We start from the raw sequence: 26,003 nt of genomic DNA, 5'->3' as shown, positions 1-26,003 counted from the left end.
CGGAGGCCCGGCCCAAAACTGCGTTTACCATAGGGCAAGGACTGTGGCAGTTTAAGGTGATGCCCTTTGGGCTGTGTAATGCCCCAGCAACCTTTGAGAGGCTGATGGAGCGGGTCCTTAAAGACATTCCTCGTACCCGCTGTGTGGTCTATTTGGATGATCTATTAGTCCATGCCAGAGACTTTGACCACGCTGTCCACAATTTAAGGGAGGTCCTGACAGCCATCCGTAATGCCGGGCTGCGGTTGAACCCGGCCAAGTGTAACCTGCTCACCCGCCAAACGCAGTTCCTGGGGCACGTTGTTAGTGAGAGCGGGGTGGCCACCGACCCAACAAAGGTGGCCACAGTGAAGGACTGGCCCCCACCAACCAACATCAATGAGTTGCGGAGCTTCTTAGGCCTGGCCTCCTATTATAGAAGGTATGTCAGAGACTTTGCTACCATCGCCAGCCCCTTACATCAGCTGACAAATAAGGGTCGGCGATTCGGGTGGTCCGAGGACTGTGCGGCAGCCTTCCACCAGCTAAAAGCCGCTCTTATAGATGCTCCTGTTCTGGCCTACCCTGACCCCAACCAACCTTTCCTGGTGGATACTGATGCCAGCAACGTGGGGGTTGGTGCCGTACTCTCCCAGAAGGGGGAGACTGGAGAGCGAGTGGTGGCTTATTATAGCTGCAGCCTTAGTCGTCCTGAAAGAAACTACTGTGTCACCCGGCGGGAGTTGTTAGCTGTGGTCTTGGCAGTCCGTCACTTCAGGCCCTACCTCCTGGGCACCAGGTTCACACTGAGGACCGACCACGCTAGCCTCACCTGGATGCTGAACTTCCGCCAACCAGAGGGTCAGGTGGCAAGGTGGCTGGAGATCCTCCAAGAGTACGACTTCGAGGTTCAACACCGACCAGGGCGGCAGCATGCCAACGCTGATGCCCTCTCCAGACGTCCATGCCTTGCTGATGAATGTCGGTATTGTGCTCGTCAGGAAGAACGAGATCTGGGCCCATCGTCGGCAGCCACAGAGCCGGGTGGCAGTGGTGGAGACGCAGGGCCATTCACCATCGAGCAGCTGAGACAACAGCAGGCGAATGACCGAGTTATGGTGAAGGTGAGGGGTTGGCTGGAGGCTCGAGCACGTCCAGACTGGCCAGCGGTGTCCTCACAGGGGCCTGAAATCAAGTCACTTCATTCTCAGTGGGGCAGCCTGGAGCTCCACGATGATGTGATCTACAGAAGGTGGCAGGCACCCAGGGGGGGAGTGGACCGTCTGCAACTCCTGGTTCCCCACACTCTGCGGTCGGAAGTCCTCCATTGGGTTCATGGGGCAGCTGGAGCTGGCCATTTCGGGAACTCCAAAACAGTGCGGCGGCTGCGGCAGCGGTTCTACTGGCCGGGGTGTCGGCAGGATGCAGAGCTACATGTTCACTGCTGCGATGTCTGCACGGCACAGAAGGGACCCAGCCAACGCTCTCATGCACCGTTGCAACAGTACCTAGTAGGGGCACCCATGGAGAGGATCGGAGTTGATATCTTGGGACCATTTCCCATCACAGAGGCCGGCAACCGCTTTGTCCTAGTAGCTATGGACTATTTCACGAAGTGGCCAGAAGCATATGCGGTGCCGGATCAGAGTGCTTCCACGTCGGCACAGCGACTAGTGGATGAGATGTTTGCCCGTTTCGGGGTGCCGGACGAACTTCACAGTGACCAGGGGCGGAACTTTGAAAGTCGGTTGTTCAGTGAGGTGTGCCAGCGGCTGGGGGTAAAGAAAACAAGAACCACTCCCCTCCACCCTCAAAGTGATGGACTGGTTGAGCGGTTCAACCGCACCCTGGCCACCCAACTTGCTATCTTGACTAGTCAGCACCATAGAGACTGGGACCAGCATCTGCCCCTGGTCCTTTGGGCATATAGGACAGCAGTGCAGGAGTCAAGTCAGTGCACACCGGCAGCGCTGATGTTTGGGAGGGAGCTCCGCACGCCGGTGGACTTGGTGTTCGGGTCGCCCCCCGAGCCGGAGATTGCTGGTGGACCAGAACTGGACTACTTCCGGCGATTGAAGGAGCGTCTGGGCACTGTCCATCAACTGGCCAGGGAGGCTCTAGAGGACGCTGGAGCCCGCCAGAAGCGGGCGTACGATACCCGGGCCCACGGGCCTACCCTTAAGCCAGGGGACAGAGTGTGGGTGTTCTGCCCTCAGAGAAAGCGTGGGTTGTCACCCAAACTGACCCATCATTGGCAGGGACCCGGAGAGATACTAAATCAAATTTCGGAGGTGGTCTTCCGGGTCCGAATGCCTGGACGGGGTAGGCGGGTGGTGCTTCACAAGGATCGGTTGGCACCGTACCACCCACTGGCCCCAGAACAAGAGAATGGTGGAGGCCAGGGAGGCTCCCCACCATCCATTCCCAACGCTGCAACGGACAGTAATGGACTCAGGGTTGAGCCTGGCGCTGGGGGTAAAACATCAGAGAGGCCGAAGCGTGTTCGAAGTTGGCCAGGACATTTGTTGGATTTTGTTGTGGGAGAATAGGGTTGTGGGGACACTAACCCTCTTGGGGGGGGGGGTTATGTAATGACCCGTAAGTCAGCACTGGCAGCCAGGTGCATCATGGGAATTTGTTTAACGTTCAATTATGAGTTATTTAAGCAAGATGTTTGAGTTCCTTTATTAGTAATGTTATACATGTTCATGTCTAAGTTAATTTGAGTTGATTCGGGTTCATTTACTGCCATGTTATAAAAAGGGGTGACTGTCACCGTCATGGAGAGAGATGTGTAGGGGAGTGACTTGTGATATGGCCTTGCCAGTGTAAGTTTGAATATTGAGTTCTGAAATTAAAGAGTAACAGACACTACTGCCTCCTGTTGGCTGGTTTGTTGATAACTCTTCACAAACAGAGACACTCATGGTCGTGCGGTGTATGGGACGCGAGTGCTCGCTCTCCCCGCTAGCGAAAGTGAGTCGCGCCGTATAGGTGCTAGCACCCTGCTAGCCGTTAGGTTAAAATAAACAGTCTAGCTTAGCTCTAGTTAGCCCACGGTATTCGAACAACTGTACGTTGTTACATTGGTGTCAGAAGTGGGATTTAGGCCGTTTAGAAGACGGAGCTATGGAGCGTGCTCTCAGAGAGAATTGTATCACGCTAGAGCACCTGACAAATGAGGCGACGCAGAGAAACAGGGCTCCGCACTGGCCTGATGGCGCCAGCGTTCCCCGGACTGTGTATCGCTCTCTTAGGCATGGGCAGGATAAATCTGCGACTCTCACACCAACACGCCAAATCAGCGTCCAGGCTGGCCTCCCCTCACGATCACCCGCAAAGCTACCACGATACAGCGGGTTGACGCCCCGGGAGCCCTACCTGGCCCAGGTCGATCTGGCTGCTCTCCACGATGGATGGACCCGTGAGGAGACGGCGACTCACTTGGCCCTCGCCTTGGAGGGTTCTGCACTTCAGGTCCTCATCGATCTGTCTCCTGAAGAGCGACGTGATATCCAGGCCCTCACCGATGCCCTTAACAGCCGCTTCGGGCAGAGAACCTCTGCAGAGCAGAGCAGGGAAGAGCTTACTAACCGACGTCGACATGAAGAAGAGAGTGTGGGGGCATTCGCCGCTGACATACGTGTCCATGTTAGGAAAGGCTACCCTACCTTCCCAGCCACAGCGAGGGAAGAGCTGAGCCTCCATGCTTTCCTGCGGGGTCTTACATCTGAACGGCTACGTCAGCATGTCCGTTTGTCATCACCTCAAGATCTGAGTGAGGCACTGAGAGAGGCTGAGCGAGCTGAGGAAGTGCTGCAGGCTGGGCCGACAACAGGTCAATCTCCACTCCAGCGCCAGCTAGCAAGAGCAGCAGAACGAGAGCTTGACGGTGTCCAGTCTCAGGAGGAGGTCAGCCGGGCTCAACCAGTGACCCCCCGACGGAGGTCGAGACTAGACCGCTGCTTTCGCTGTGGTGAACCGGGGCACTTCGCCAGGGACTGCCCTGCCCCGAGTCCCCGGCCCCGGGCAACATCACCCCCGGGAAACCAACTTGGAGTGAGGCAGTGAGGGGACCCTCACCCCGTTCTTTGGCACCCCTCCACAATGACTGCCCTACTGTGGGGCGCTGTGGGCTTATCAGAGGATTGTACCTTGACTGTGTTATTGACGGACAGCCCTGCAGCGCCCTGGTGGATACGGGGTCCACCATTTGCTTGCTACGAAAAGGATTGTTGCCAGGGACGGCCGGTCCTCTTCCAGGGGACTGGACCCCCACCAATACCGAACTCCTCACCGTCACGGGTGAAAAGACAGTAATGCCTGGGAAGAAACTGTTGTCTGTGGCGGTGGGGATGAGCCAGACAAGCCATGAGTTCTGGCTCGCCGACATCAGAGATGAGTGCATTGTTGGTTTGGACTTGTTGGCCCACTGGGGAGCATGTGTCGACGTGCTGGGGTCTGCACTGTGCTTAGGTAATGAGAGCGTGCCGCTCCGGTCGGGTCGGAGTCATCATGGAGAGGCTGCCGCCCCGCAGCCACCGCTTAGACACCAGTGTTCACTGGCTCCGGCCCCCGGCCGCCATACAAGATCTGCAGAGACTCAAGGGGTGCTCCATGGGAGTATTGCAGCTCAGACTAGTGCATCCCAGTCATTAACACCGCACGCTCCTTTCACCCATCCATCACCTGAGACTGTTGCTGCTGTTGAGGAGTTGGGGCGGCGAAGCAGTGAGCATCTGAGCGTGCTGCAGCAGGAGCAGCTGCAATGCCTATTGAAAGACTTTGTGGACATTTTTGCTGCTCGAGAGGAGGACTGTACTAGAACAGATTTGGTGCAGCATCACATTGACACTGGCCCCGCTGCTCCCATTCGCTTGCGGCCCCACAGACTGCCTCTCGCCAAGCGCCAGGCTGCTGAAGAAATGATCCGAGATATGGCAGCTAACGGCATTATAGAGCCCTCAGACAGTCCCTGGGCTGCACCTATGGTCATGGTGCGGAAGAAAACGGGGGGGTGGCGCCCTTGCGTGGACTTTCGGCGGCTAAATTCGGTCACCCGCAAGGACTCATACCCACTTCCGCGCATTGATGACGCATTGGATTATGTTGCTGGATCCTGTTGGTTCAGCTCTTTGGATTGCGCAGTGGGTATTGGCAAGTGGAGCTGGCGGCGGAGGCCCGGCCCAAAACTGCGTTTACCATAGGGCAAGGACTGTGGCAGTTTAAGGTGATGCCCTTTGGGCTGTGTAATGCCCCAGCAACCTTTGAGAGGCTGATGGAGCGGGTCCTTAAAGACATTCCTCGTACCCGCTGTGTGGTCTATTTGGATGATCTATTAGTCCATGCCAGAGACTTTGACCACGCTGTCCACAATTTAAGGGAGGTCCTGACAGCCATCCGTAATGCCGGGCTGCGGTTGAACCCGGCCAAGTGTAACCTGCTCACCCGCCAAACGCAGTTCCTGGGGCACGTTGTTAGTGAGAGCGGGGTGGCCACCGACCCAACAAAGGTGGCCACAGTGAAGGACTGGCCCCCACCAACCAACATCAATGAGTTGCGGAGCTTCTTAGGCCTGGCCTCCTATTATAGAAGGTATGTCAGAGACTTTGCTACCATCGCCAGCCCCTTACATCAGCTGACAAATAAGGGTCGGCGATTCGGGTGGTCCGAGGACTGTGCGGCAGCCTTCCACCAGCTAAAAGCCGCTCTTATAGATGCTCCTGTTCTGGCCTACCCTGACCCCAACCAACCTTTCCTGGTGGATACTGATGCCAGCAACGTGGGGGTTGGTGCCGTACTCTCCCAGAAGGGGGAGACTGGAGAGCGAGTGGTGGCTTATTATAGCTGCAGCCTTAGTCGTCCTGAAAGAAACTACTGTGTCACCCGGCGGGAGTTGTTAGCTGTGGTCTTGGCAGTCCGTCACTTCAGGCCCTACCTCCTGGGCACCAGGTTCACACTGAGGACCGACCACGCTAGCCTCACCTGGATGCTGAACTTCCGCCTACCAGAGGGTCAGGTGGCAAGGTGGCTGGAGATCCTCCAAGAGTACGACTTCGAGGTTCAACACCGACCAGGGCGGCAGCATGCCAACGCTGATGCCCTCTCCAGACGTCCATGCCTTGCTGATGAATGTCGGTATTGTGCTCGTCAGGAAGAACGAGATCTGGGCCCATCGTCGGCAGCCACAGAGCCGGGTGGCAGTGGTGGAGACGCAGGGCCATTCACCATCGAGCAGCTGAGACAACAGCAGGCGAATGACCGAGTTATGGTGAAGGTGAGGGGTTGGCTGGAGGCTCGAGCACGTCCAGACTGGCCAGCGGTGTCCTCACAGGGGCCTGAAATCAAGTCACTTCATTCTCAGTGGGGCAGCCTGGAGCTCCACGATGATGTGATCTACAGAAGGTGGCAGGCACCCAGGGGGGGAGTGGACCGTCTGCAACTCCTGGTTCCCCACGCTCTGCGGTCGGAAGTCCTCCATTGGGTTCATGGGGCAGCTGGAGCTGGCCATTTCGGGAACTCCAAAACAGTGCGGCGGCTGCGGCAGCGGTTCTACTGGCCGGGGTGTCGGCAGGATGCAGAGCTACATGTTCACTGCTGCGATGTCTGCACGGCACAGAAGGGACCCAGCCAACGCTCTCATGCACCGTTGCAACAGTACCTAGTAGGGGCACCCATGGAGAGGATCGGAGTTGATATCTTGGGACCATTTCCCATCACAGAGGCCGGCAACCGCTTTGTCCTAGTAGCTATGGACTATTTCACGAAGTGGCCAGAAGCATATGCGGTGCCGGATCAGAGTGCTTCCACGTCGGCACAGCGACTAGTGGATGAGATGTTTGCCCGTTTCGGGGTGCCGGACGAACTTCACAGTGACCAGGGGCGGAACTTTGAAAGTCGGTTGTTCAGTGAGGTGTGCCAGCGGCTGGGGGTAAAGAAAACAAGAACCACTCCCCTCCACCCTCAAAGTGATGGACTGGTTGAGCGGTTCAACCGCACCCTGGCCACCCAACTTGCTATCTTGACTAGTCAGCACCAGAGAGACTGGGACCAGCATCTGCCCCTGGTCCTTTGGGCATATAGGACAGCAGTGCAGGAGTCAAGTCAGTGCACACCGGCAGCGCTGATGTTTGGGAGGGAGCTCCGCACGCCGGTGGACTTGGTGTTCGGGTCGCCCCCCGAGCCGGAGATTGCTGGTGGACCAGAACTGGACTACTTCCGGCGATTGAAGGAGCGTCTGGGCACTGTCCATCAACTGGCCAGGGAGGCTCTAGAGGACGCTGGAGCCCGCCAGAAGCGGGCGTACGATACCCGGGCCCACGGGCCTACCCTTAAGCCAGGGGACAGAGTGTGGGTGTTCTGCCCTCAGAGAAAGCGTGGGTTGTCACCCAAACTGACCCATCATTGGCAGGGACCCGGAGAGATACTAAATCAAATTTCGGAGGTGGTCTTCCGGGTCCGAATGCCTGGACGGGGTAGGCGGGTGGTGCTTCACAAGGATCGGTTGGCACCGTACCACCCACTGGCCCCAGAACAAGAGAATGGTGGAGGCCAGGGAGGCTCCCCACCATCCACTCCCAGCGCTGCAACGGACAGTAATGGACTCAGGGTTGAGCCTGGCGCTGGGGGTAAAACATCAGAGAGGCCGAAGCGTGTTCGAAGTTGGCCAGGACATTTGTTGGATTTTGTTGTGGGAGAATAGGGTTGTGGGGACACTAACCCTCTGGGGGGGGGGGGTTATGTAATGACCCGTAAGTCAGCACTGGCAGCCAGGTGCATCATGGGAATTTGTTTAACGTTCAATTATGAGTTATTTAAGCAAGATGTTTGAGTTCCTTTATTAGTAATGTTATACATGTTCATGTCTAAGTTAATTTGAGTTGATTCGGGTTCATTTACTGCCATGTTATAAAAAGGGGTGACTGTCACCGTCATGGAGAGAGATGTGTAGGGGAGTGACTTGTGATATGGCCTTGCCAGTGTAAGTTTGAATATTGAGTTCTGAAATTAAAGAGTAACAGACACTACTGCCTCCTGTTGGCTGGTTTGTTGATAACTCTTCACAAACAGAGACACTCATGGTCGTGCGGTGTATGGGACGCGAGTGCTCGCTCTCCCCGCTAGCGAAAGTAAGTCGCGCCGTATAGGTGCTAGCACCCTGCTAGCCGTTAGGTTAAAATAAACTAGCTTAGCTCTAGTTAGCCCACGGTATTCGAACAACTGTACGTTGTTACAATATATACTGAACTTTCTATTCATCAAAGAAACCTAAACAAAAAATCTCTAGAAGCTATTTTTAACCTAATAATAATAATAATATAGCACCCGGCACCCGGTTTTTTTAGCAGCAAATTGGAATGATTTCTGAAGAATCGTGTGCCCTGAGTAATGATGTTAAATTCAGCATTGAAATCACAAGACTGAATTACTTTTTTAAATATATTCAAATGGATAGCAGTTATTTTAAATAGTAAAAATATTTCAAAATATTACTGCTTTTGTTGTATTTTGAATCAAATAAATGCAGGCTTAAAAAAAAACACCTTGCTTGTAGTGTATTTGGAATAAAACGAGACTGAAACAAAATAAAGCCCTTAGAGTGTCTTACCTGAGCCTCGCCGGAGACACTGCTTCCAGTGTCAGATGGCTGTGACAGCACTGAAGAGGCAGGGGCGAGATACTGTCCCTCTCCTCCAGATGATGTGGACGGCTCAGCAAGTGATGCTGGGGACTGAGGCAGAGGCAAAGATGAGGGGCTGTTTCTGAGATCACGGCAGGGGTCATCCTCATACAGCACTGGAACTGTGATGTCCTCCATGCTCTCTTCCTCAAACCCCTCATCTAGCAGGTCCTGATCATCAACCTCCTCCACCAGCCGGTCTTCCTCCTCTGGGTTCTGGAGCACTGGAGTCAGTGTTTTGCCAGTCTGGCTGTAAAGGTACTCGATTCCCAGCAATTCACCTACAATAATAAAATAATAAAAAAATAAAAAAAGTGCTCTTAATAATTTATCAAGTACATTGGAGGCTAAATAGATAACTTAATAGAATATTGCAAAAGAACAAATTAAATTTCTTACCTGTATATGCTCCAGGAGGGCGATAGCGCTCATCCCAGGGCTTCCCAAAGACTGTTCGGCTAAGCCGGTCCACAGCCTCTCTCATGGCACTGCCATATGTCCGAATGGAGGACGCCCGTTTTATGGCATCTTCCATTTGGTCATCATTCCAACGCATCAAGCCCTCAAGGAGATAGGCCTGAAAATGCGCATCGCTGGCACTGGTTCCTAAAAGTTAAATAATATTAAAAAATATATAAAAAAGGGTTTTATATGTCACATATGTACAATATATGTACTACACATAAGGTGCTCTGAAGTAACTTGTATACTACATTTAATAGAGTTGTGTAACTAAATTAAAAATGATTGTCACTTATTCCTGTATTACTAGTGACTTGTTAGTCAAGACAGCTTTGTCAATGCTAATGACATTAAAAAGTAATTGTAATGTAGAGTGTGACATTTATTAATGCGGCATTACTTTAAAGTGATGGAAGCAGTTACAGTGCTTATATTTTCTACAGAAAAATAATAATCCATATGCATGTAATACCTGGAATAAAACGGTTCAGGTGGAGGTGGAACGACTCCAAGGAGGTAGAGCCACGAGCACACCTGTAGCAGCACAGCTCCACGCTGCCTTTCTTCAATGTCCCTGTCTTCATGTACAGTGGAAAGTCCTCTGGGTCTTGTATACACTGGACGTGCTTGCGCTGTTCCTTCCATATCTGCTGGATCCGTTTGTGGTCCAGCAGAGGAACTCCCAGGGTGTCCTTCCCATCCGCACTGTCAAACTGATCAATCAGTGACCCAATCAATCTGGCGGTCTCCTCCACCCCCCTGGTCCTCCTCCGGCAGTGCAGTGCCAACTCCCTCCGGGTAATGCGAGCACTGACCGCCTTTTCTGAGATGTGGCCAGTCTTCTTTGCCGCCAGGTCACTCTCTTTTGCAGAGCGAAGAGCAGCCACATCCTCTGGATCCCACTGAAAGATGCACGTGGACAGACGTGCCATGAAGATCCCGTAGAGTGGATGAGCCTCTGTCGTGACACCTGCAGCAAATCGACGCATGAAGTGCCAGATGTCGAGGCGCACTACAAGCTCATCCCACTCCGAAAACATGATCTTCACCCGCGATTGGCCATACTGACTGCAGCAGTCCCTGTCCACGTACATCACTTTTGGGGCTGCCTCTCCTGCCTCTCGGTAGCGTTTCATCAGACCAGCTGCCATGGAGTCCAGTCCATGTCCCTCGGCAGCTGTCAGCACAGAGACAAGGACCTGGCCGTGTTCATTTCCGACATTTGTGCACCAGGCAGCTGTTCCTGAAGCAGCACCGGCAAGTTTCTTTGTAACCTATTGGGAAAAATAAAAGATGTGCTCTTTATGTATGCACATCACACACATATCCATATCTGGAAAATTTCTGGATATAAACAGGGCTTTGAAACCTTTTTTGTCGAATCCATCTTGAGAACACAGCCAAAGACAGATGTTAATTTGGCCTTGACCTCGTGCAGTCGCCCCAGAACATCCCTGGCATACACGGCTAACAGCCACTTAGGTTTAGGCAGGGCAGGTAAAAGTGGAGGATCAGCAAACACAGGAGGCTGCACAAGGGAGGACCTTGTGAATGGTTCGCAGGCAGTCAGGTACTGCAAGACACGCTGTGTCCATGCCTCACTGTGCTGTTCCATCAGCTTCCTGTAAAGCTGAGTCACACTGTTGCCCAGTGTCCTCTCCCTCATCATCCTCAGCACCCGGTTGTCACATGAGTATCTAAGGAAGCAACAGTATAATCATGCAAATGCTTTAGTTGGTAAAAAATAACCCATATAAAAGCACCTAATAATGAATGATTGTCATTATGAATTACCTGTATGTCAGCAAAGCTGGAAACTGACTGCGGTGGCCCATATCCAGCTGTCCTAGGATGTCCTCAGACCAGGCAGGATATTTCTTTTTGCAGCGTTTGCACTCCAGATACTCAGTGGCAAGGTCATACCACCCGTCGATGTCCAAGACCTTACGCACGGTACGGTAAATTCCTGCCGCTGTTAGTCTGTGCTTACCACAGTCTGGGCGAACACAGACAAGAGGAAATAACCACATCTTCAGCGGCATCCATAAGAAAAGGGGCCGACAGAAGAAGAGGTCAGGTGAGGCAGGGGGCGGAGTGTTTATTAAAGGGGGCTGAGGAGGATAACACCAAAGTTTCAGCTGGGACACTAGTTCTGACTTGCCGGTTCGTGGGTTGGCCTTAAATAGTGTGTTCCGGATCCACTCATGCTGGAAAGGTGGAAGTTGATCTTTCCAGTGACTTGGAAGCTCAGCTGGTGGCTGGTGATGTGAAGGAGCTGGTGCCTTGGCAGTTTCCACTGATGGAGATGGACCAGCACAGTCCTCTGAGTGAATAGTAAAAAAAAAACAATAAGGATGACTGTTGCATTTGATAGTAATATGCCATAAATGCAGCGCACAAACAGCCTGCAAAGCACAATTTTTGGACAAGTATTCATAATTATTATGTTATATTTAGGAACGAGAGTGAAGAAAGTGGTACTAGTGTTAAGGAAGCAAAGAACACAGCATACACTATATTAATTTAAGGAGAATGGAATCAGTGCAGCTCACTGAGAATGAGGATCAGATGGAATGGAGGAAGGAAAATGTGGTGTGATGAATTAAGTGTAAAGCAACGAAGCCCACGGACATGAAGCATACACACAGATAGAGTAAGGAAAAACTGTTCCTCTAATCATTAGAACCATGAATCTCCACCATCCTGTCTGCTCAGGGAGAGCTGAAGAGTGTGTGAGAAGAGCAAGCGGTGTGAAAAAGTTATCTGGTGATTATCTAACAACGGGTAAGTTCGGAAACGCAAATAAATACACTGACACCTTGAAAAATCCTTACGGTTTTGAAGTGCACTCAAAGAAAGCATCCCGCTTGAGGCATGATATGATATAATTCTGTATTGTAAACAAAACATATTTTAAAATGTTGATTATTTTCCCCCAAGAAATAACGCTTCTCAGTGTGTTTTCACAAAACATTCTTGTAATATGTGCATTTGTGTCATATGCCACACCTGTATTTAGCTGTGCTTCACATTGTGATGCAGCAAATACCAGCTCCTCATCGTCATCTTCAGCAGTGGGAACGGACTTGCCTGGAGCACAAATGTTAAAACTATCATTGTGAACAATACACAGAGACAAACATATGTAAGATGGTGCTTACTTACCAGTAGCGAAAAGCTGCATGGGGGGCAAATGTTTGGCTGGGGGTTCTGCTGCTGGAGGAGGTAAAGTGGACTGCAATAATGGATCTGGAAACGGCAAGTTGACAAGTTTGCCATAATGATAAATTAATATATGTAGAAATGCTGTAGGTAAAATTCTATATTCACACTCCTACTCACAGGGTTTAATTGGTGATGTGAGTTTTTCGCCAGCAGTGAAGGCGACAAATTTTTGCCACGTGCCAACAGCACTTTCACAGTTGCGATCTTCTGTACACCAGTTTGGATAGCTGCAGGTGGAGGTGCAGTGGTTGCAGAAGCACTGGAGGTTGCAGCGTGAGGTGCAGGCTGACGTACGCTGGTGCCCACAGCAGAAGCCCGTCTTTTCAGGACATATGTCTTGAAAATGGCCATGTTGGTTTTGGGCCTGGCATCTGCCTTAACGAGGTACCTGATGAGTGCTTGAGCCTCCTTGCTCTGGTCCTCATAAACATCTTTCATGGACCGGCCCTGGAAGTCACCAAACTCCACCATCAAGCAGCCCTGGTCTCCAGTTGCCCGGGCTTCTGCCTGCATTTCCTGCTTCCTCTGATACTTCTCCACTTCTTCTGCCATCTCTCTAATTTGAGAAGAGTACTGTAGGAACAGTTGTTTATTTTCTGACAGGGGTGTTGTCTGTGCCGTCTCATTGGAAATGCTGAGCACCAAATACACGGCATACCCCAGAGAGTTTTCCAGGAGCCATCTAAATCTCTGGCCCTGGTACTTCCCAAACTGAAGTTTGCAGTGAGCCAGTACTAAAAACTGGTCACTGGGGTCTCCACCGTTTGTGCTGACAAAAGTACTGGCCTCTGACAGCACCTCCTCCTTAGGTTTGGCCCTTCCAGACTCCACATTTTCAAGGCGCCTCGCCTCCGCCGAAGGTGCCATGAGGAGTCGGCTTGATGTTGCCGATTGCCGTTGAAAAGAGGGATATGCATACATTTTCTGAAATGAAAATCAGAAAAAGACTACTACCTTTTGCAATCTAAAAGACACCTGTATGTTAAGTGTGTAACAATAATTTAACAAGCTACGCATAAACTATATTACTGTGGTAATAAACATGGCCATGACATAAACTGTCCTGAAGTTGAGTTTTCTACAAAGGACAGGAATCCCTGACATATAAAATATGTAACGTCAATATGAAGTCTGAAATTTCCTTTTATTTTCAATGCTGTCATCTTAAACCATGATTACACACACACCAGGCTACAAAATATTACATTAAATATATCATACTTCAAATGTTGTCATCTTACCCCAGGGTTACACCAGGTGCTTTTACCTCTTAAAATCTCAGCCATTTTTCTGTGTTTTTAACTTTCTGATCTACCTAAATTAAAATGAGCACTATTCCCACATACTTTGGCCCATATGGATACATTTGGCCTTTTTTTGTTTGTTTTTAGTTAAGACTCTCAATGTTTTTTTTATAAAAAAAAGTCATTATTATTACATTATTTTAGAAAATATCAATTATTTCTTGGTAAATGCAGTTTTCCATATCTCCACAACAATTTGGTAACGATTTTTACAATTAAAATGTGTGTGTGTTATTATGTGTTAATACCAAATATAAATGTAAATAGTTTAATCATTATTTTCATTCATAGGGCCCAGAAACCATGATTTCTTAGACAATAAACACATCATTGTTGACAGTAGCATAGCTTAATTAGCTGACGGTCGATAAATTTAACTTATCTGATCATTTATCATGTGAAAAGTTACAGGTTCACAGGTACTGAAGAAAGCATGAACTGTACACGCTAGCTAGCTATACTGACACGATTCATTTTCCAAAAATACACACTGTATATGAACAAATAATGACCAGTTTTCAATGAATAAAGTAATAGCCTTACCTTTAACAAAGATGACAACAACGGCGATTGGTCAAAAGGAGGCCACAGGAGAGAAACGCGATTGATCAAAAGTAAGCCACGGAAGAGAAACGCGATTGTTCAAAAGTAAGCCACAGGCGAAACGCGATTGGTCAAAAGTAAGCCACAGGCGGAACGCGATTGGTCAAAAGTAAGCCACAGGCGAAACACGATTGGCTCATGTGGGCTTACTTTGGGCTTACTTTGGCTCAGTCGGTGGGAAGCAGTAGGCGCGAGAGGTAGCGTGATCGATGCCCGCATTCTCCAAGTTGGCTCCTGCCCTTTTACTCACACATCCCTAGATCAGTGGTTTTCAATCCTGTCCTGGAGGCATCCCTGCCCTGCACATTTCGCATTTCCCCTCATCTAACACACCTGTTTCAAATCATCAGCTCATTAGTAGAGACTGCAAGACCTGATTTGGGTGTGTCTAATAAGGGAGACATACAAAATGTTCAGGGCAGGGGTGCCTCCAGGTAAGGTTTGAAAACCATTGCCCTAAAGAGACCGACTGAGCGTTGACGCAATGCTGCCACACTCCCACGTTAGCTTTTTTTGGACTCACAGCTGCCAAAAAGTATTTCAGACATGGTCCTGTGCAAATTGGTTGCAAAACAGTGCCATTTTACGCACAGTTCCCTAAAGCAGTGGTTTTCAAACCTGTCCTGGAGGCACCCCTGCCCTTCACATTTTGAATGTTTCCCTCATCTAACACACCTGTTTCAAATCATCAGCTCATTAGTAGAGACCGCGAGACCTTATTTGGGTGTGTCTAATAAGGGAGACAATAAAAATGTGCAGGGCAGGGGTGCCTCCAGGACAGGTTTGAGAACCACTGCCCTAAAGAGACAGACTGAGCATCGATGCAATGCGGCCACACTCTCTACGTTAGTTAATTTTTTTGGACTAAAAGGTGCCGAAAAGTATTTTAGACATAGTCTTGCGCAAACTGGTGGCAAAATAGGTCCCACCGAGATTTGTACTCAGATCACTGGATTCAGAGTCCAGAGTGCTAACCATTACACCATGGAACCTTAACTGGTGCATCTGTTGCTCACAGGGCCACAAACACTGGCACCATCGCCAAACTAGTGCTGTTTTATCTTTTCCTGCGGCAAGAAAGCACACAGGCTCCACTGAGATTCGAAATCAGATAGCTGAATTCAAAGCCCAGAGTGCTGACCATTACACCATGGAACCGAAACTGCTTGATTGGAGGCCAATTTGGAAACAGATAGCTCTCTGGCTGTGGGGAAGCAGTTATACAGAGAGGTTGGAACCCAGTGATTTTTGGTCAATGGCATGCCTCAAAAAAGGGAAAAGTGTGGGAGATGTTGCCAAAACCCGGGATCGAACCAGGGACCTTTAGATCTTCAGTCTAACGCTCTCCCAACTGAGCTATTTCGGCTACAACAAACCTCTGCTTAGCAAGCAGGGATTTCAGTGATATCACTCTTTGTCAGAGCTGAAGAGCAGAGCAGAGATGAGCCCCCAGACAATAAAAACAGCTGGCCAGTACGGGGATCGAACCCGCGACCTTGGCGTTATTAGCACCACGCTCTAACCAGCTGAGCTAACCGGCCTGGCTTAGCCGTCAGTGTCTGCCTGATTGAAAAAAACCTGCCATAATGTTTGTGAATGCAATGAGACAATAAAGCTTCACGTTTCAACCCGAATCAGGTGTGCTAACAAAGAGAGACATGCAAAACATGCAGACCTGGGGGGAGCGAGGACTAGAATTGAGAACCGCTTCCTTAGACTTTAAGTCAGTGTGAGCAAAAGAGGTGAGAAGTTGTCTGCATGATCCGAGTGTTCCAAGGTAGCCTACATAATACAAGAATCCATACACATGCATACTGGCGTAACAAGACCGAGAATGTCCTTAAACACAAAAGCTTAATCTCTTTGTTAATTTGACAACATAATCTCGGCCAGTGCAAAGGAGCAAGCCCAGAGGACGGACAGCCTCTTTGCATCAAACCCGTCATTCCTAGCTATGCTCGTCATTCTTGAAAGGCCAGGGGAATTAGCTCAAATGGTAGAGCGCTCGCTTAGCATGCGAGAGGTAGCGGGATCGATGCCTGCATTCTCCAAGTTGGCTCCTGCCCTTTTACTCACACATCCCTAGATCAGTGGTTTTCAATCCTGTCCTGGAGGCATCCCTGCCCTGCACATTTCGCATTTCCCCTCATCTAACAAACCTGTTTCAAATCATCAGCTCATTAGTAGAGACTGCAAGACCTTATTTGGGTGTGTCTAATAAGGGAGACAATAAAAATGTGCAGGGCAGGGGTGCCTCCAGGACAGGTTTGAGAACCACTGCCCTAAAGAGACAGACTGAGCATCGATGCAATGCGGCCACACTCTCTACGTTAGTTAATTTTTTTGGAATAAAAGGTGCCGAAAAGTATTTCAGACATTGTCCTGCGCAAACTGGTGGCAAAATAGGTCCCACGGAGATTTGAACATAAATCACTTGATTCAGAGTCCAGAGTGTTAACCATTACACCATGGAACCTTAACTGGTGCAGCTGTTGCTCACAGGGCCACAAACACTGGCACCATTGCCAAACTAGTGCTGTTTTATCTTTTCCTGCGGCAAGAAAGCACACAGGCTCCACCGAGATTCGAACTCAGATCGCTGGATTCAAAGCCCAGAGTGCTGACCATTACACCATGGAACCACAACTGCTTGGTTGGAGGCCAACTTGGAAACAGATAGCTCTCTGGCTGTGGGGAAGCAGTTATACAGAGAGATCAGATTTCAGTGAGATCACCCTACTCTTTGTCGGAGCTGAAGAGCAGAGCAGAGATGAGCCCCCAGACAATAAAAACAGCTGGCCAGTGCGGGGATCGAACCCGCGACCTTGGCATTATTAGCACCACGCACTAATCAGCTGAGCTAACCGGCCTGGCTTAGCCATTAGTGTCTGCCTGATTGAAAAAAAACAGCTATATTGTTTGTGAATGCAATGAGACAATAAAGCTTCACGTTTTAACCTGAACATGGGCTCGTCCGGGATTTGAACCCGGGACCTCTCGCACCCAAAGCGAGAATCATACCCCTAGACCAACGAGCCTTTTTGCCCAAAGCCAAGAAAAAAGAGCTATTTCAGCAACAACAAAAGAAGGCACATGAACTAACGTGGAAGCAATCAAAGTCCTCGAGACAGTGTGAAAGGCTAACGAATGCAAGTTGGCCTCTTAATTGACCTAAAAATGGGGCTGTATCTAACATGTAGAGGGATGTTAGGGAGGACAGCTGAAATGGTCAGATGTCACTTAGACCAGCGGGTCTCAATTCCAGTCCTCGCGCCCCCTGCTCTTCACATTTTGTAAGTTTCTCGTATAGCTTCAGACATTTGTTCCATTCGAACGTAAGTGACCTGAGAACTGGACATCACATGACATCCCTCCGTGATTCAAGTTCAAAGCGTATGTATACGTTCATTTCATAGTGAGTAATACAGTGGTGTATCGAGGTATACAGAGGTAAATGATGTCACACTTCTCCATGTGTGAAGAAGTTGCGCAGCACAAATCCGTGAACCAATGTTCCAAAGTGAAGTATACTTTGACGGATTTCCCCTGCTCAGGGAGTGGGGAGCAATGAACACTGTGTAGGGACCATGTCAATCACTAGGAGCTCACTTCTAATGAGCTGATTATCAGAATCAGGTGTGCTAACAAAGAGAGACATGCAAAACATGAAGACCTGGGGGGAGCGAGGACTAGAATTGAGAACCGCTTCCTTAGACTTTAAGTCAGTGTGAGCAAAAGAGGTGAGAAGTTGTCTGCATGATCCGAGTGTTCCAAGGTAGCCTACATAATACAAGAATCCATACACATGCATACTGGCGTAACAAGACCGAGAAGGTCCTTAAACACAAAAGCTTAATCTCTTTGTTAATTCGACAACATAATCTCGGCCAGTGCAAAGGAGCAAGCCCAGAGGAGGGACAGCCTCTTTGCATAAAACCCGTCATTTCCAGCTATGCTCGTCATTCTTTAAAGGCCAGGGGAATTAGCTCAAATGGTAGAGCGCTCGCTTAGCATGCGAGAGGTAGCGGGATCGATGCCCGCATTCTCCAAGTTGGCTCCTGCCCTTTTACTCACACATCCCTAGATCAGTGGTTTTCAATCCTGTCCTGGAGGCATCACTGCCCTGCACATTTCGCATTTCCCCTCATCTAACACACCTGTTTCAAATCATCAGCTCATTAGTAGAGACTGCAAGACCTGATTTGGGTGTGTCTAATAAGGGAGACAAACAAAATGTTCAGGGCAGGGGTGCCTCCAGGTAAGGTTTGAAAACCATTGCCCTAAAGAGACCGACTGAGCGTTGACGCAATGCTGCCACACTCCCACGTTAGTTTTTTTTGGGCTCACAGTTGCCAAAAAGTATTTCAGACATGGTCCTGTGCAAATTGGTTGCAAAACAGTGCCATTTTACGCACAGTTCCCTAAAGCAGTGGTTTTCAAACCTGTCCTGGAGGCACCCCTGCCTTTCACATTTTGAATGTTTCCCTCATCTAACACACCTGTTTCAAATCATCAGCTCATTAGTAGAGACCGCGAGACCTTATTTGGGTGTGTCTAATAAGGGAGACAATAAAAATGTGCAGGGCAGGGGTGCCTCCAGGACAGGTTTGAGAACCACTGCCCTAAAGAGACAGACTGAGCATCGATGCAATGCGGCCACACTCTCTACGTTAGTTATTTTTTTTTGGACTAAAAGGTGCTGTAAAGTATTTCAGACATTGTCTAGCACAAACTGGTGGCAAAATAGGTCCCACCGAGATTTGAACTCAGATCACTGGATTCAGAGTCCAGAGTGCTAACCATTACACCATGGAACCTTAACTGGTGCAGCTGTTGCTCACAGGGCCACAAACACTGGCACCATCGCCAAACTAGTGTTTGTTTGATCCCCGTACTGGCCAGCTGTTTTTATTGTCTGGGGGCTCATCTCTGCTCTGCTCTTCAGCTCCGACAAAGAGTAGGGTGATCTCACTGAAATCACTGCTTGCTAAGCAGAGGTTTGTTGTAGCCGAAATAGCTCAGTTGGGAGAGCGTTAGACTGAAGATCTAAAGGTCCCTGATTTGATCCCGGGTTTCGGCAACATCTCCCGCACTTTTCCCTTTTTTGAGGCGGGCCATTGACCAAAAATCACTGGGGTCCAACCTCTCTGTATAACTGTTCCCCACAGCCAGAGAGCTATCTGTTTCCAAGTTGGCCTCCAACCAAGCAGTTTCGGTTCCATGGTGCAATGGTCAGCACTCTGGGCTTTGAATCCAGCGATCTGAGTTCGAATCTCGGTGGAGCCTGTGTGCTTCCTTGCCACAGGAAAAGATAAAACAGCACTAGTTTGGCGATGGTGCCAGTGTTTGTGGCCCTGTGAGCAACAGCTGCTCCAGTTAAGGTTCCATGGTCTAATGGTTAGCACTCTGGACTCTGAATCCAGTGATCTGAGTATAATTCTTGGTGGGACCTAGTTTGCGCAGGACAATGTCTGAAATACTTTTCGGCAACTTTTAGTCCAAAAAAATTAACTAACGTAGAGAGTGTGGCCGCATTGCATCGATGCTCAGTCTGTTTCTTTAGGGCAGTGGTTCTCAAACCTGTCCTGGAGGCACCCCTGCCCTGCACATTTTTATTGTCTCCCTTATTAGACAAACCCAAAAAGGGCTCGCGGTCTCTACTAATGAGCTGATGATTTGAAACAGGTGTGTTAGATGAGGGAAACATTCAAAATGTGAAGGGCAGGGGTTCCTCCAGGACAGGTTTGAAAACCACTGCTTTAGGGAACTGTGCGTAAAATGGCACTGTTTTGCAACCAATTTGCACAGGACCATGTCTGAAATACTTTTTGGCAGCTGTGAGCCCAAAAAAAGCTAATGTGGGAGTGTGGCAGCATTGCGTCAACGCTCAGTCGGTCTCTTTAGGGCAATGGTTTTCAAACCTTACCTGGAGGCACCCCTGCCCTGAACATTTTGTATGTCTCCCTTATTAGACACACCCAAATCAGGTCTTGCAGTCTCTACTAATGAGCTGATGATTTGAAACAGGTGTGTTAGATGAGGGGAAATGCGAAATGTGCAGGGCAGGGATGCCTCCAGGACAGGATTGAAAACCACTGATCTAGGGATGTGTGAGTAAAAGGGCAGAAGCCAACTTGGAGAATGCGGGCATCGATCCTGCTACCTCTCGAATGCTAAGCGAGCGCTCTACCATTTCAGCTAATTCCCCTGGCCTTTCAAGAATGACGAGCATAGCTGGGAATGACGGGTTTGATGCAAAGAGGCTGTCCCTCCTCTGGGCTTGCTCCTTTGCACTGGCCGAGATTATGTTGTCGAATTAACAAAGAGATTAAGCTTTTGTGTTTAAGGACCTTCTCGGTCTTGTTACGCCAGTATGCATGTGTATGGATTCTTGTATTATGTAGGCTACCTTGGAACACTCGGGTCATGCAGACAACTTTTCACCTCTTTTGCTCACACTGATTTAAAATCTAAGGAAGCGGTTCTCAATTCTAGTCCTCGCTCCCCCCAGGTCTGCATGTCTCTCTTTGTTAGCACACCTGATTCGGATAATCAGCTCATTAGAAGTGAGCACCTAGCGATTGACATGGTCCCTACACAGTGTTCATTGCTCCCCACTCCCTGAGCAGGGGAAATCCGTCAAAGTATACTTCACTTTGGAACATTGGTTCACGGATTTGTGCTGCGCAACTTCTTCACACATGGAGAAGTGTGACATCATTTACCTCTGTATGCCTCGATACACCACTGTATTACTCACTATGAATTGAACATATACATACGCTTTGAACTTGAATCACTGAGGGATGTCATGTGATGTCCAGTTCTCAGGGCACTTACGTTCGAATGAAACAAATGTCTGAAGCTATACAAGAAACTTACAAAATGTGAAGAGCAGGGGGCGCGAGGACTGGAATTGAGACCCGCTGGTCTAAGTGACATCTGACCGTTTCAGCTGTCCTCCCTAACATCCCTCTACATGTTAGATACAGCCCCATTTTTTAGGTCAATTAAGAGGCCAAATTGCATTCGTTAGCCTTTCACACTGTCTCGAGGACTTTGATTGCTTCCACGTTAGTTCATGTTCCTTCTTTTGTTCATTCAAAATATATAGATGTCTTCATCATTTAATGCTCTCTTAGCTTTTATTTAAACCAGTGTTTTTGATAATATCAGCAGGTCTCATCTCAGCCAGAAGATCTCCCCCTTCTGTGGCCACAGACAATGCCACAGCAAGACAAGAAGTGGGTGTCGGAAGCACTTTTTAGGGTTGGTGCAAAGGGAAAGCTGGAACTGCGTGAAAACCTACAGTTGTGGTATCACCCCCCTCCACCAGCCCTGTTGTACCACCAAGCTCCAACACCTGATTTTTTTCACAGCGTCTCTTGCTCTGGATGCCATATAAGCTGTGGAAGGTGCGGCTCCAGTGTACTAACCCTGCCTGTGCCACGCAAAACAGCTGTGTGGTGGTGGACTGCACAGGAGGGTACGACAGGTGTTAGACATTGACAGATACTGCAACCTGGTGACAGAGACCCTGATCTGCACCAGGTGTAGAACCAGCTACCTGTCCTGGAGTCATGCTGTGCTGCAGCAGTTGGACCTGGCCCATCGATCTGAATTCAGGGTCATCCTCACACGCAAGTAATTATTTTGCAGTCATTTTCACTTATGTGCTACCTTTTTTGATAAATATTTCCTACAATAATTAGATACCTTACAATAAGATACATAAATTAATACTTTTTTCCAAGGTATGCCTGTGACATTCGGGTTCTTCGCTTGCTGCGTGAGAGGGGCATGGGGAATGGCCCAGTGAGGATCATCGGCCAGCCGAGAGAGAACCACAGTGAGGAGTGGTTGAAACATGCGCTTCGGTACACATCAGAGTGTGTGGCCTTTTTTGATAATCGTGGCCTGCATCCGGTGCACTTCCAGGAGCCACCACCACTTGCTTCAGTACCCAGCTACAAATGGCTCCTCACTGTATACAGTCAGGACATCCTCAACAGGCTCGATCACATAAAGGCCAGCATAACATCCACGTATGGATCAATTTTAAAAATGGATTCAACTAAGAAGGTCAGATAAGCTGCTTACTTGACTGTACCCTTATCTATAATGTATTTTTAGACCGAGAGAGCTTTTTTTTCAGTGTAACTGATTTGGATGCTTGTTGTATTATTTGCTATGCTTATTGTTTCTTTCAGATCACCAAGAAGTTGAGCGGGCCTGCGAAAGGCACAGCACAGTGGCTTACCTCAGTGGGCAATGAGATAGGTCAGGTGCTGATGAGTGTCCTGACTGCGAATGAAGGGGCTGGGTTAGACCACATGGCTGCAGGGCTCATGGAGCGATACCGGAGTGCTGGTGTTGATCCTCCCACTGTCATTTATGTGGACTGTGATTGTTGCAAGACAGTGGGAGAGACTAAATTGAAGAGGCGGTTCAGCGGCTGGCCCGATGTCATCGTCCGCCTAGACATTTGGCATTTTATGCGACGTCTGGCAGTAGGGTGCACCACTGATGCCCACCAGTTGTACCCTACTTTTATGGCTAGGCTGTCATCCTGTATTTTTGAGTGGGATGCAGGGGATCTCACTCTGCTGAGACGGGCCAAAAGGGAGCAACTCATCCAACAGGGCTGGCCTACACTGACGGAGGCAGAACTGGACCATCATTTAACTAAAGCTGAGCTGCTCCAGCACTGCAGGAGGAGAACACGAGGAGAAGAAACCACTATCCGCCTCCTTGATATGCTCATCAGAGAGCTCATGGGTGGCAAGGGGAATGATGCTCTTGGTGTTCCACAACTTGACAGTGTGAGAATGCAGCACATCTGGAATGTCCAGAGGCGGCACGTCACCTGTATCCAAGATCCTCCAAATGTGCCGCTCTATACTGAAACTGGAACTACAAACAAGGGTGGGGTGGTTCTAAAAACCTATCGTTGTGCCAGAGGCTCCACATCCCTGGAATCATTTCACTGCCACCTAAGCAGATTTATTCCAGGTTTGTCATGTCAGAATATACCACATTTTGCCACTAATTCATGTTTATCAAGATATTTGCAGATTAAATTTTCTGTTTTGCATTTTCTCAAAGCAATATTTGGCTTTCTATTTCTTTTTCTAGGGAACAGCGCAAACAGCCTGAACTTCCAGATTTATCTCCTGGAAGGTTTATTACGCTGGAATCAGGACCGGGCTGAAGCTGCTGTTGCAGATGAAGGTTCAACTCTGCGTTCTTACACAGGGGAGCTGGTTTACTCTGTCAATGAGAACTACAATAAGTTGTATGGCAGGAAATTGGTCCCAAGCTTCACTCGACCTGCAGTATACACAGGTAAAAATATTTTGATAAATGCAGCTCATTAGATATATATTGTTCATACAGAAGTGGACAACAAAATATTTACTGCATTTCTGAATAAACCTTTCTGCATAATTTCCATTAAAAACGTTTTCTGTTACAAATATTTCCTCAGGAGAGCTCATTGGAGTACAGTACTTGTTGAGGCAGAATAGTCAGCCCATGGAGGACATGTGCCCTACCTCTGAGAGGACCTATCATATAGATGTGGAGGAGCAAGTGGAAAGGGATGAGGGTTTCATTGATTTCTTTGGAGAGGAAGCCACAGTGGCAAATCTTGTGGCATCAGATGACTTAGTCCTTTCAGGTCCACCAGTTCTACCAGCTGCACCAGTTCCCAGTGTCCAGGCTCCTTCAGCTGCACCAGTGCCCAATATAGCTGCACCTGTGCCCAGTGTCCAGACTCCACCAGTGCCCAGTGTCCAGGCTCCTTCAGCTGCACCAGTGCCCAGTATCCAGACTCCACCATGGCCCAGTGTCCAGGCTCCTTCAGCTGCACCAGTGCCCAGTGTAGCTGCACCAGTGCCCAGTGTCCAGACTCCTTCAGCTGCACCAGTGCCAAGTGTAGCTGCACCAGTGCCCAGTGTCCAGGCTCCACCATGGCCCAGTGTCCAGGCTCCTTCAGCTGCACAAGTGCCCAGTGTAGCGGCACCAGTGCCCATTGTCCAGGCTCCTTCAGCTGCACCAGTGCCCAGTGTAGCTGCACCAGTGCCCAGTGTCCAGGCTCCTTCAGCTGCACCAGTGCCCAGTGTCCAGGCTCCACCACTGCCCAGAGTGCGGGCTCCACCAGTGCCCAGTGTCCAGGCTCCTTCAGCTGCACCAGTGCCCAGTGTAGCTGCACCAGTGCCCAGTGTCCAGACTCCACCAGTGCCCAGTGTCCAGGCTCCTTCAGCTGCAACAGTGCCCAGTGTAGCTGCACCAGTGCCCAGTGTCCAGACTCCACCAGTGCCCAGTGTCCAGGCTCCTTCAGCTGCACCAGTGCCCAGTGTAGCTGCACCAGTGGCCAGTGTCCAGGCTCCACCACTGCCCAGAGTCCGGGCTCCTTCAGCTGCACCAGTGCCCGGTGTAGCTGCACCAGTGCCCAGTGTCCAGGCTCCTTCAGCTGCACCAGTGCCCAGTGTAGCTGCACCAGTGCCCAGTGTCCAGGCTCCTTCAGCTGCACCAGTGCCCAGTGTAGCTGCACCAGTGCCCAGTGTCCTGGCTCCACCACTGCTCAGAGTCCGGGCTCCTTCAGCTGCACCAGTGCCCAGTGTCCAGGCTCCACCACTGCTCAGAGTCCGGGCTCCTTCAGCTGCACCAGTGCCCAGTGTCCTGGCTCCACCACTGCTCAGAGTCCAGGCTCCTTCAGCTGCACCAGTGCCCAGTGTAGCTGCACCAGTGCCCAGTGTCCAGACTCCACCACTGCTCAGTGTCCAGGCTCCTTTAGATACACCCTCAGCAATGGTAAAATTTCCTTTTCTATACGAATTGTGACTCATTAGTTATTTGCCATTAAGCAGTAAACTTACTTAACAGCATGTAAATACCTAACCAACGGTTATATATTTCCAGGCTGTTGACGAGCACTGCATTCGTGGAATGGACCGGGTGGATGCGTTGGTGGAGTGTCTGGTGGAGCTGCGCACACAGACAAGCCTCAAACTTACCAACCAACAAGTTGCGACCATTGTGGGTTTTTGGCAGAACCTGGACAAATTTGATAAAGACAGGGTAGTGTATGCTGCTCGTCATCAAGACAGGCTACTTACAGGACGTTTTAGGTCCCCGAAAAAGAAAGCTGTCTTCACTCCTGGTGTCGAAAGCACAAAAAGGTGTGTTTTGGGTTCTAGCAGCTCTCCAGCACAGTGGCCTAATTGCTGTTGCCTTGTTGAAATAATTTTCATAAGGTTATGTAACATCCACCGAAGCCCCAAGAAACAGCGGACAGAATCTCTGTCTAGATGGGATCTCATTCTTCGTGATTACAGAAGAATTCGGCAGCTAATCTTGAGCAATGGAACGGTGATGAGTGACACAACCCTTCAGCTAAATGAGGTAAATTATAGGACTCTTACGACGTAACACAATTACCGTTTAAAAGGTCAGGAGGTCTCATTGCTGTTGCAAGGGCTGGACCTTCCAGAGGCACGTCCAGTGGCTTTGGATGCTTTGCCTCCAGCTCGAGTACAGCCTGTTGTGCCTCCACAATATAGCCACCAGTTGCATACCTACCAGATGCCACCAGACACAGCTGGACAGGCAAAGACCAAGTTTAGAAAGATTGGGCCCTCAGCTACCTGTACATCTGCCACAGCAACTTCAATCTGGCCATCAGCCGTACACCCTCAGCGTTCAGCCACGTCCACCCAGTTAAGGCCAATTTGTCCCAGGCCGACAGC

At 49.6% G+C, this 26,003-nt stretch overlaps 9 non-coding genes across 9 annotated transcripts; 3 read left to right on the top strand and 6 right to left on the bottom strand.

The window, feature by feature from the left end:
* Positions 1-15,546: 15,546 nt before the first annotated feature.
* Positions 15,547-15,619, bottom strand: trnaf-gaa (transfer RNA phenylalanine (anticodon GAA)). Its single transcript has one exon. It is a non-coding gene; the product is annotated as a tRNA-Phe (tRNA).
* Positions 15,620-15,720: 101 nt separating this feature from the next.
* trnai-aau (transfer RNA isoleucine (anticodon AAU)) lies at positions 15,721-15,794 on the bottom strand. Its single transcript has one exon. It is a non-coding gene; the product is annotated as a tRNA-Ile (tRNA).
* A 1,029-nt stretch (positions 15,795-16,823) lies between these two features.
* trnaq-uug (transfer RNA glutamine (anticodon UUG)) lies at positions 16,824-16,895 on the bottom strand. The gene has a single exon. It is a non-coding gene; the product is annotated as a tRNA-Gln (tRNA).
* Positions 16,896-17,049: 154 nt separating this feature from the next.
* Positions 17,050-17,123, bottom strand: trnai-aau (transfer RNA isoleucine (anticodon AAU)). The gene has a single exon. It is a non-coding gene; the product is annotated as a tRNA-Ile (tRNA).
* Positions 17,124-17,219: 96 nt separating this feature from the next.
* On the bottom strand, positions 17,220-17,291 carry trnap-ugg (transfer RNA proline (anticodon UGG)). The gene has a single exon. It is a non-coding gene; the product is annotated as a tRNA-Pro (tRNA).
* A 938-nt stretch (positions 17,292-18,229) lies between these two features.
* Positions 18,230-18,302, top strand: trnaa-agc (transfer RNA alanine (anticodon AGC)). Its single transcript has one exon. It is a non-coding gene; the product is annotated as a tRNA-Ala (tRNA).
* A 696-nt stretch (positions 18,303-18,998) lies between these two features.
* Positions 18,999-19,070, bottom strand: trnaq-cug (transfer RNA glutamine (anticodon CUG)). The gene has a single exon. It is a non-coding gene; the product is annotated as a tRNA-Gln (tRNA).
* Positions 19,071-19,260: 190 nt separating this feature from the next.
* On the top strand, positions 19,261-19,333 carry trnaf-gaa (transfer RNA phenylalanine (anticodon GAA)). Its single transcript has one exon. It is a non-coding gene; the product is annotated as a tRNA-Phe (tRNA).
* A 134-nt stretch (positions 19,334-19,467) lies between these two features.
* trnaq-uug (transfer RNA glutamine (anticodon UUG)) lies at positions 19,468-19,539 on the top strand. Its single transcript has one exon. It is a non-coding gene; the product is annotated as a tRNA-Gln (tRNA).
* The last annotated feature ends 6,464 nt before the right edge of the window (positions 19,540-26,003 follow it).

Source organism: Carassius carassius, chromosome 8 (genome assembly GCF_963082965.1).
Source record: "Carassius carassius chromosome 8, fCarCar2.1, whole genome shotgun sequence".
Taxonomy (NCBI): Eukaryota; Metazoa; Chordata; class Actinopteri; order Cypriniformes; family Cyprinidae; genus Carassius; species Carassius carassius.
Note: the sequence above shows the minus strand (reverse complement) of the source record. Positions and strands in the feature narration are given on the sequence as shown.